At 35.7% G+C, this 11,091-nt stretch overlaps 1 long non-coding RNA gene across 1 annotated transcript; it reads left to right on the top strand.

The window, feature by feature from the left end:
• The first annotated feature begins 920 nt into the window (after window positions 1-920).
• Window positions 921-10,240, top strand: LOC108493206. The gene is made up of 3 exons (XR_001873402.1): window positions 921-1,028; window positions 6,543-6,676; window positions 10,174-10,240. It is a non-coding gene; the product is annotated as an uncharacterized LOC108493206 (long non-coding RNA).
• The last annotated feature ends 851 nt before the right edge of the window (window positions 10,241-11,091 follow it).

Raw genomic sequence — 11,091 nt, 5'->3', positions numbered from 1 at the left:
GCTACATCAAAACCAGAATTTAAAGAAAAAACACAGCAAAAACAATAACACAACAAACACACAAAACAACAAAAAAAAATGGTCTCCGTCATGCCTTAAATGGAGTCGTTCCCATAATACACTTGAAACCTGACCACCTATGGCATGGCCTATCATTACAATACAATGATATCTGGAAAAAGTAGGGGAACTCTATGCATTTGAATATTTAGAACTGTAAAAAGTGGTGGGTTTTTTCTATGCACAGCATTTATGACTAAATATTTTTTGGGTATACTTACACAATAATTTGAAAATCTTCCCTGTTCAAAAGCTAAAGTGAAAAAACCCACCAAATCCACACCCCCACCTTCCTCCCTACAAAAAAACCAAAACAAACCCCCAAAATCCAAACTCAAACTTTTGGAAAGAAAATGTGAAAATTAATGTCGATTTAATGTAATAAGTAGTGGTCAAGAATTTTTCACAGTTTACTGTAATTGCATAGTTTAAACAACCTGTTACTTCTCAAATTCTGATATTTGCTGCTACTTAGAGCTATTTGATTCAACTTATTATGCTTCAGGCTTAAGAAGGAAGTGAACACCTTAATCAACAACAATTCAAATATGTTTTTGGTGAAAAATACATAATTCTGTTTAGTATGTGGAACACATTCTTTGAGCCCGTGTTAGATAGTACTTTTATCTCTTTAATGTCAAATAAGCAACAATGAAAACTCAATACAAAAATAGAACACCCACACATGAAATTTCAGGAATGTATATTTCATTAAACACCTTCCAAGGTGAATATTTTTTAAACTGCTCTATTAAATTGACTAAAAAAATAACATAATTAGTATCTAGGATTATAATTTAAATTTTCCAAGCAGCTCAGTAATATCCTGGGAATTTTATTTAAATTTTGCAGGCAGCTCAGTAATATGTTCAGAATTTTACTTTTGTGTCCTCTGTATAGCTGAGCAGCAGGATGCCAGGCTCAGTGAGGATTGGTGCTTCCTGTGGACCACACACTGGGACCTCATGGTGAGTACCACCATCCAATCCAGGAGCAGGCAGATGTGGGCACTGGGGTAACCCCAGCCCCAGGATTCAGGCACCTCCCCGGAAATGTGGATGTGCTGAGGCCACGCCAGGATGTGGATCAGCAGGGGTTGAGGGCCTTGGGGAACTGACAGGGGATCCTTGACCTCAGGCCATGTGAGGGGAGTCCTGGCTGGGCAGGAACAGGTAGACCAGGGAATACCTTCCGGACCCTGACAGGGAATTCACAAAGCCATCAGGTAGCAAATGATTTTATGAATTTAGTACCTTTTTAGAACTTTGATTATAGAACTTTGTACCTTTCTTTAAGATCAAGAACATGCACATTGAGAGAGAATGAATATTCTACACAGACATTTGTCCAAAGCCACCAAGAAACTCTGTACAAAACTGGGACACGGACGTACTGCCAGATGTTGTGAGGCCTTTTTGTTTGCCAAAAGGAGAACATTTCCATGTTCAGTATGCTCACATTTTTTTGCATAGTCAGCCAATGAACTAGAGAAAAACATCAGGAACCTAATTTACCTGCAAAGGGTCTAATTAAGAAGAAATGTATAGGATTAAATTATATGTATATATTTCAAGTCTTTGGTGGTTCTGAAAACAAGAATGGGCAGTTCTGCCCTAGAGCCGACCCCCCACATAGCAGAATGGGTTAAAATGTCAGCTGAGTAGCCGACACACATAAACTCTCAAGGCATATGCAAAAATAATGTTTAAATGTATTAGTTTTGTATACATCCCTGCAATAAGTACATTGCACTCCCCTGGTCTTTGCTCTCTTAATGACATGAACAGTTAGATCAAAAAGTTCAGGCCATTAATCCAGTCCAGAGCCTATGAACTTTCCCTAACATCACATTACTATTTTTGTTAACTCTTATTGAAAGAATTAAACAGATTTGCTGGATACTTTTCAAGCATAAAAATTTCGTTAGTGAAGACTATTAAATAAACTTTTCTTAACTGTTCATACCATGTTAATGTACGTCCTTTCCGGAAAACCTATTTACTTTTTAATCTTTTCATGATGGATTCCAATTCTGGTTGCTCAAGAAATGTTTTCTGTCACATGTTCAATCACTGAACTTCCTGGTAAAAATGTCTCAGGATTAAATCTTTTGTCATGTACACTGCAACATAAGAATACTTCTTTTATTAGAGATTGTAGGAATTCAGGCTTTGTTACTTGTTTTTGCACAGAGTAAGACATGTATTCACAAAAAAAAGATAATATTCTGACATTGAATAAAAAAACCCCTTATTTTTAAAAGATATATAAGGCAGAAATAGCTCTTTAAGTCCATTTAAAATAATTTTAACTTATATGATTATATTTCCATGCATCTCTTTCAATTTTTAGTGGTTCTGCACTACAAAACATTAGTATTTGACTGTGTGGAGGATGACACTTAAAATTAACTTTTTATTCTCTTAATTGGCTTCATTTTTCTTTTGGTAAGATGAATTCTCATCACTTAATTACTTCAAGTGCACCAGCTGCAAAACACTTGACTACCAGAGGGCCCAAAAAAGTAATCCAGATAGATATGCTATTTGGGAAAGAAAAAAACACATCCTCTTTACATATCATTTTGGTGATTTTTTTCAATAGAAAATGACTCAAGAAGGAAAACTATTTTTCTTAAAACACTGCATTATAGTTAAGTTCCCAAATTCAGTATACACAAATATTGCTTCAATCTAATGAAATTTAGCTTTTACATTTTAAATAACCTATTGGTCAGAAACTGGAGAAAAGCTGCATTAATCCATTCCTCATCTATTCCCAAATGCTTGGTTTCAAACTGGAAAACAAATCAAACGACCTACATTCAGCTTTGTTTTCTGCAGCCGCACAATTACAGTCATATAAATTGTTTCCTAAAGTTCTCTTTTTTGGTTACTGTTCACTAATTTTGAACGAGTCCCTACAATTTTTCTCTTTACAATTGCTCTGACAAGTTCTCTAATAAAAACTATGCCTGTCTGAATTTGGTATGGTACCCAAAAATGGGACAAAAACTGTAGCCACGATCTTGGAAAACAAGTGGTCTGTGTTCTACAAAAAAAGATACAGCATTTTCAATCAATAAAAATGGTTACATTAATTTCTAGGTATGGAAGGTTATTAAAAATTCATATTTAACTTAAAAGGGAAGTTTTTTTTCTTTTTATACTTTTCATGCCAGATGGGAAATTTTAACTATCTGCCAGGAACGACAATTACCTGACTGTTTAACTAACCTCACTTAAATTACAAGACAGAGGATTATTCTGAAAGCTCTGCTTCCAGAATGGGCACTTGGACTACAGACCAGCTGCAGAGACAGTATACTCTCCTTATATCCTCATATCCTGGTATCTTGATCATTCCTACTGACGTGTGCATTTGGGTGCACCTACTCTGGGCATGAAGTTAATTTTCTTTGAAATTTAATCTGGATATGAAGACCAGGAGAGGAATAAATCTGCCTACTCCTAACCTGAACTCACATGATGAAATCATTTCTAAGATTAACAGGTCCAGTATGTTCTAACATATTATTCTGTAATGTAGGTGTTTCCCTTCTTCATTGTCTCTGGTTTCAAGAAAATTAATGAAGTTAATTATGCTTTTTCTTTCTACTAGTATTAAATGAAAATTTCAAGTACCTAATTTCACAGCTTTCAGGCAAATTATACTAAATGAAGGGGCAGGGTTGAGGAAAGCATCTTTGGGAGTAAGATGATTTGTATAGTCTATTGGACAGTCAAGAGTTATATTTTGGTTCCAAACTGATATGGGAGATGTGTAAAAAAGAATACCACACTTCCAAAAATATTGCATGCATGCCATAAGGTGGCAGAGGACTGCTTGCAGTATCTTATTTCAAATGAACTATGCAAATATCCACGACATGATTATCTGATCTGTCTTTAGGACTAAGCGTCAAGCTGAGTAATGATGTTATGCCTACTTTTATGGGCACAATCGGCATAATAAATTACATCCTGACAGTCAAAATTTGTATACTTATGGTAAATCAACTTGAAGTAATTATTAGATGGTATTTTACATCTCTTACTCTTTACTCAATGCTGAGTAAAGTGATTCCTGTAAGGTATTAAACTGTTAGTATTCTATTTGTTTATAAAGCATTTTGTGATCCACTGGCATAAACCACACTATCAGAGTGTAGAGCAGCTTCTTTCCTGCTAAGTTTAATACCATTTAAATGACTGAGAGTTTCCATCCTAAAATAAACGTAGAAAATTAAAGAGTTCTGAAGAAGTTTGTGAAGATGGATTCAAATGAGTGGCAAAAACTGAGGAATAGGACTTCAGAAACTATTCACACTTCATCTGTAAGGTTATGTATCATACATATCATCTGTAAAAGTGCCTGTAAAGCAGAAATTGAGTCACTGGATAATGTTAAAAAAAGCAAACCCACCCTTTATCTCATGACACTTTTTCTGATAAATGATTCACAGAATAAATTGTTATAGAGGGAAGTCACCTGTGAGAGTGAAGAAAACCAAGGCAATGGACTTAATCATATAGGGCTATCTTCTACTCACTGAGCAGATTTTCTTTTAAAGACCTTGCCATTAATGCTCTCCAAGATTACTTCCATATCCTTAAAAGCAATCAATCCAGGAAGAATGGTGTGGCCCCAGACTAGGAGGGGTTGTGCAGTCATACCCTTTTGGCATATGCCCTTTTACCAAACTGATGCATTCATATTTCACTGAGGAAACTTCTATGTGGTGATACTTAAATCCTAGTGCTATTTTCTGTGCTTTTTATTTCAAAATAATAATAAAGTGATGTTGCACTGGCATTGACCAGAATTATGTTTCTTATGAAATGAAAATAAGGTCATGAATTAAATGTTGTGCAATTCCTGGCAGTTTGTGAGAAGTTTTTAGGACAAAAGTCTTTCAGAGACAGTGGTAGATGACTATATAGGGTACAAGAAAATAAACACAATGCTACTGTGTAATGGAAGATTTCTCTTGAGTGAAGTATCGTCAGAAAAAAACCAAGAAACAAAACCTCCCAACCAACTAACAAAAAAAAACTCATAAGGTTTTCTTTTGAAAGAAAAAATTACCTGAAAAGAGAACCTGAGAGTAAATGAAAATTTATCCAAAGTAGGCTATCAGAAGGCTGACAGCCAAGAAGCTAAATTATGTGGCAGAGAAGACATAATTTTAGGTATACCTAAACTGGAAAAACAAAGACTCTCCCCCAAACATGCTCTGTAAAGTAGCAGAGAAATAACATTTTAGAACTGGCAGCCCTCTGTTCATAGTTAAGGAAGAAGTCTATACTGCAGGCAGTACTGCACGCTCCTCTGCTCAGTTAGAGACACTAATGAGACAGCTGTGGGAGTCATAGACACACATTATTTAATCTCTCTGGTAATTAACTGTTGCAAGAACATTCAGTTCTATCCTAAAGTCAGTGACAGAATTACCATTGACTACCATTGTAACAGGACCAGGAGTACAGATCACAGATTCTCACAGAATCACAACATCATTTAGGTTAGAAAAGACCTCTGAGATCACTGAGTCCAACCTTTGACTGATCACCACCTTGCCAACTAGACCAGGTTCAAATGCCATGTTCAGTCATTTCTTGGACACTTCCAGCGATGGTAATTCCACCACCTTCCTGGGCAGTCAATTTTAATGTTTAGCAACCCTTTCCATGAAGAAATTCCTCCAGATATCCAGCCTGATCTTTCCCTGGCACTGCTTGGGGCCATTTCCTCTTTATCCATCACTAGCTGCCTAGGAGAAGAGACCAACTCCCACCTTGCTATAACCTCCAGAGTGATAAGGTCTCCACTGAGCCTCCCTTTCTCTGGGGAAAAACAACCCCAGCTCACTCAGCAACTTCTTGTAGGACAGCCACTCCTCATAGGACAAGCTCCCCAACAGGAAGATATGCATCTGATCCTGCTACAACTGGGAGGTAATGAGGTAGTTTCCACAAAATCTGGGTATGATTTTTAAGGCTGCATTATGAAATAGTGTGGAATCTGAAGCCTCTTGCTTTACTGAGTAATCTTTTGGGGAAAAAGAATGCTGTACAAAGATCTAAAATTGTAATTATTTTTATTAGAACTGAAAATCAGAAAAAATTAGACGAATAACTATGTCTTTTTTTTTCCTTTTATATCTTTTTTTTTCCTTCACTGATATTCTGAAACCCCACACCTTATCCTGTTGACAGCTACCCTAGTCTTAGCATTATTTTGTAGAAAGTTAGCTGTAAGCAGTGTTTTCACCACAAATGGTCCTCAGGTTTCAATTTTACTTTTCTCTTTCATGATGTTTTGATAAACTCATCTCTTTTACTTTTTCACTGCAGAGGAAAACACAACCAGTGTTTTTTCTGGAACATGCAGTTACAGCACTGAACAGTACTGAATTCCAATGCAGCTCTTTAAGGATTCTCTCTCTCTCTCTCTCTCTCTCTCTCCTATGTCTCATGAAGAGAAAAATGTTTGGCATGATAACAGAGATTCATTCTGGTTTTGAGTGATCAAACCAACTGTGGGTTTCATCAACACGATACACTTCAATAACAGTCTTTCCCAGGATATCGTGAAATGCTTTGAATAACATCAGGTAATACACAGGTATATGTTTTTTATGGTTGCATTCATACCCATCATCAAGCTAGAGCAATTGGTTACAGTTGGTTACAGCCTCAACTGATATCACTGATAATTTTATCTGAGGAATCTCAATCAGAAGCTTTCACAAGGTTTGCAAAAATATATAATTCTGTTTTAAAATACAAGACTCAGTTCATCAATGTCATTCTGTAATGAATATATGGGGCCCCCTGGTGGTCTAGTGGTTAGGATGCAGCGCTCTCATTGCCACGGCCTGGGTTCGATTCCCGGTCAGGGAACTCCTCCGGGCAGATGGAGCTCGTCAGCCCTGTAAGGCCATCCATCTAAGAGAAGGTCACTCTAAACAAACCTACGTCCTGAGGACCTCGCTGCCACTGTCCAAGCTTGCTTGGCCCTGGCAGATGAACCTCAGGATTAAAGGGTGGGCTCAGTTCAGCGCACGCTGTGTCTCACCTAAAAAATCCACTGCACAGGCTCGAAGGGTAATGACCTTTCCTAAATCTTCGTTCACGAAGACTGGCCATGAATGAAATGAAATGAATATGGGGACCAACATAAAGGGAAAAATGTTAGGGTAAAGAAAGAGGAGGAAAAGATAAAATTAATCTATAGCTGAGTCAGTGGCTTTAAGGACTGTGAAAGAGAGCATCAAATCTACCAAAGAGGTGAAAGAGAAATGACAAGAGATTCTCCAAAAGAAAGTGAAATTAAAGTAATTCTTAGATGAGAAAGGTGGAACCTTAAGGGTACTCTTTTAGTTGTTAAAAAAACAGAATGGTTAGAAAAGTCAACATCCTTCAACATACAGATTTCTTTCAGAAGAATGCAGCCTGAGACACAGGGTGCTTGGAGAGAATCAATGACAAAGTAAAAGGCTCCACAAAAGGTCTGCTAAAAGTATTTTTTTTAATTTTTTCTTTAACCATCCATGCCATCTCTAAATATTTGAGATTGCACTGAAATGTGAATTTTCACTCTCTCCATCAGTTGTTGAAAGGTAAGTGCTTTACTAGAATTTTGTCCTGTTTTGAAAAATAGACAATCTACCTCCTGACTGTGCATACTAATTTGGGTTAATTCTCTTCAGTTCCTCACTCCCAAATACTTGTCCTTGATTACACAAAGAAAAAGCAAGAAATGAGGAATATGAATTCTCAAGATTTTTGCCAAATGTTATAATATATTATATTTTTATTAATAATTTTTAATTATTTATTATTATTATTATTATTAATTTTCTGGTCCTTTTCTAAAGAATCTTATGTTAGCAGTAGAAACAGCACTGTACAACATAATAATTTATTTTATATCCTTCCTTATTTCTTACAGAAATTAAGTAATTGCACTATGCAATTTCATTTTGTCTTATACTTTTCAGACTTGGAATATAACACAGTATAGTGTGGGAGGTACTTTAACCAACTGGAATATCTACATCCAAATCATTGCACTGACAATTTCTACTATTCGGCACATAAGTTAATTTAGTAATGGATTAAAGAAAAATGTGTTCAGTAATTTTCTTCCACTGGAAAATATTGACATTTAATATTCTAGTCTAAGACTTGCACATTCACATTGTTTTTATGCAACAGAAGAGCTTGAACTGGAATGTATTCAAAAATAACATGTTTTTCTTTCTGGGTAATAACCTGAAATCAAGAAAATAATTAATACCACAGTAAGTTAATATCAAGAATGGGCATGTGCCGGAGGATAAATTAGACTTTAAGTGGGAGACCATTTCTGAGACATATGTCATGAAACATAGATGCAGAAAGACCGTTCACCAAAATTGAAGAGATTGAAACAGAAAGATAAGACAGTCTAAATTATTGTTTAACCACAAATTATTTATAAAAATTATTATATAAAAAAGCTGAGTGGCTAATCAGGGCTGCTGATGTATCACTCTTAACTGCACAAAGTTAAACTTAGGTTTAATTTTTTCCCTGTGCTTCCTCATATCATTAGCACCTTACACAAATAATAATTTCTTTCAAATATCTTTACAGTCTTACAAAATTATAAAATAATTATATTCCTTGTAAGCGTAGATATCCTTCAGGAAGATTTGTAACCATGAGATAAGGACTTGTTTCACTTAGGAAGTCTTTCCTTCCTAAGAAGTACCTTTCTCAAAGATAGTTGGAATTTTTTTTTCCCTTTTCATTCTGCATTTCAGAGAAAGCTGCAGGCTCTCTCTCTTTCTCTCTCTCTCTCTCTCTCTCTCTCTCATGAGGAGAGATAAACAGATATTACAGGTTGGCAGAGTGGAGAGGGCCTGGAGGGGAGGCCAGAGAAGATAAAAGGCCTTGAAGAGAACAGGAGGGGTGTCTTTCTCTGGCCTGGTGCTGTCTTTTACAGCAGTGTTAGGTTTTTCCCTTCTAAGTCTACTGTTCTCGACTTTTTTGGAATAAATTTTCCCCCGTCTGACATTTCTTGGGTACTTGCATATTATCTTATTTCACATTCCTTTTTCCATTAGCTCCTACTTTTTCCATAGACTCTCACCAGTGGCCTTTTCAGATCACATTTTGTTTACTATTTACACATCTTAACATGGCTGACATTCACTCATGACAGTAAAAGGGTTAGTACTCCAGTCAACAAAGAATAAAATATTTAGGCAGTCTTCAGACACTATACAATTTTCTAAGCCTAATAAACTGTTGTGTCTCTAACCTGTTTTGGGTTTTTTTTCCCACCACACTCTTTGAAGGAAAAAAATATCAAAAACCAAAGAGTCAGTTCATACCTATTTTAGGAGATAAGATGAACAAATTAAATAGTTTAATGTTAAAGGATTGAACTGGAATTCAGAATGTATTGAGTGTAATCCCAACTTTGGGAAGCCATCCATAAACATGATAAGGCACTTCTCTGTGCTCCAATTCCAGTCATCTTCATTCATTAATTTTAGGCCATTCAGGAAAGACTGCCTTGTAAAATAGACAAAATGGAACTTTCCAGAGTACTATTGTAATAACCAGTACAAATTCTTCTGATTCTGAGGTAAGAAACCAACAGCTGAGTGACAGGGAATGTTTGAGTACCAAGAACAGGACGGAGGGAAGAGAAACAGAAACTGAGCATCACCTAACATTACAGTACTCTTGTCCCAATTAGTAGAAATCAATACCTCATTCATTCCTAACTCCTTTGAACTGAAACAGCTTCAACCTGAAGAGCTTTATAATGATTCATGGGAAAAGATATAAATCTTGCAGGTAGAGCAGAAAAGTCATGTATGTATCCGATTTTGAGACTGTAACCCCCAAAAAATTTTATCTGCAAATAGAGGAATAGGCCTTTTATGAGACGCTAAAAAAATTATTGTTAGTTTATTTAAAGTTTCAAATGCATGACTAATTTATACCATTTTGTATGGTTAGTCCAGTTACAATGATACTAACTATAAATATAAATTATATAAATAACTCAGAACAAATCTCATTAATAATACACTTAAAATTTGTTTTACAGAAAATTTCTAGTTCTCCCTTTTGTCGGCTGTTAATCCTTATGCTGTTCCCCTGTTCATCTCCTGGAGGACAGTGATGCTGTTTATTTTGCTTTGCCAGGAGGAACATGCTATTGGTTCTGATGGTTTCTTCTTCTTCATTGGTGGGTCCACTTCAGACTATTCTTCTATTCTTTATGTATTTGTGCATTTAAAAATAAATAAAATATTTCTATATTTTAGATAGTTGCTCTTTTTTCTTTTAGCTGTAACTCAGTTACAGTTGTAACTGTAAACTCAGTTCTGACCAGCTCCCGAATCTGCACCACCCTAGCTCAAAACTGTTGAATTTTTCATAGCTTCAGTCTCAAGAGTACTTTTTTTGTCATCTCATTTGTATACTTCTCCACACTGCAGAGGTCTCTGCTTCACTGTTACTGTCAAGGCCTCATCTTTCATTCTATGCAGAACAATTACTCATTACTTTATTAAAAAATATGATTATAGCATAAAAAATAAGAAAAAGTAATTAAATGAGTAAAAAATGCTCTTGCAGATAAAGAAACTAAAAAAAAAAAAAAGAAAAAATTCAGTGCAAAAGTCAGTGGCCTGTTGCTAGTAATGGCAATGCTGTATATATTGCCGTATAAACCTAAGTAACACAGTCAGGAGTTATAAAAAAAAAGAAAGTCTCTTGTTTCTGCTTTTAAAAGAAATGAGGATCATCACTCTATTTTTCAGCAGATCTGGTGCTGATGTCATACTTTGACATGATCCTAGAAAACCCTGTAGACTGAAATCTGTCAGGGAAATTATGTAGAAGAGCAAATAGTTCCTAAATCCTGACTGATCTTAATGTAAGGTATATTCTGAGCCATCCAGCTCTGTCAAGATGCAGTGTCAGTTGTCAAAAATCTTCACAGTAGAATGGAAGGCTATGG

Source organism: Lepidothrix coronata, unplaced genomic scaffold (assembly GCF_001604755.1).
Source record: "Lepidothrix coronata isolate B3197 unplaced genomic scaffold, Lepidothrix_coronata-1.0 Scaffold15, whole genome shotgun sequence".
In the NCBI taxonomy this organism is placed as follows: Eukaryota; Metazoa; Chordata; class Aves; order Passeriformes; family Pipridae; genus Lepidothrix; species Lepidothrix coronata.
Note: the sequence above shows the minus strand (reverse complement) of the source record. Positions and strands in the feature narration are given on the sequence as shown.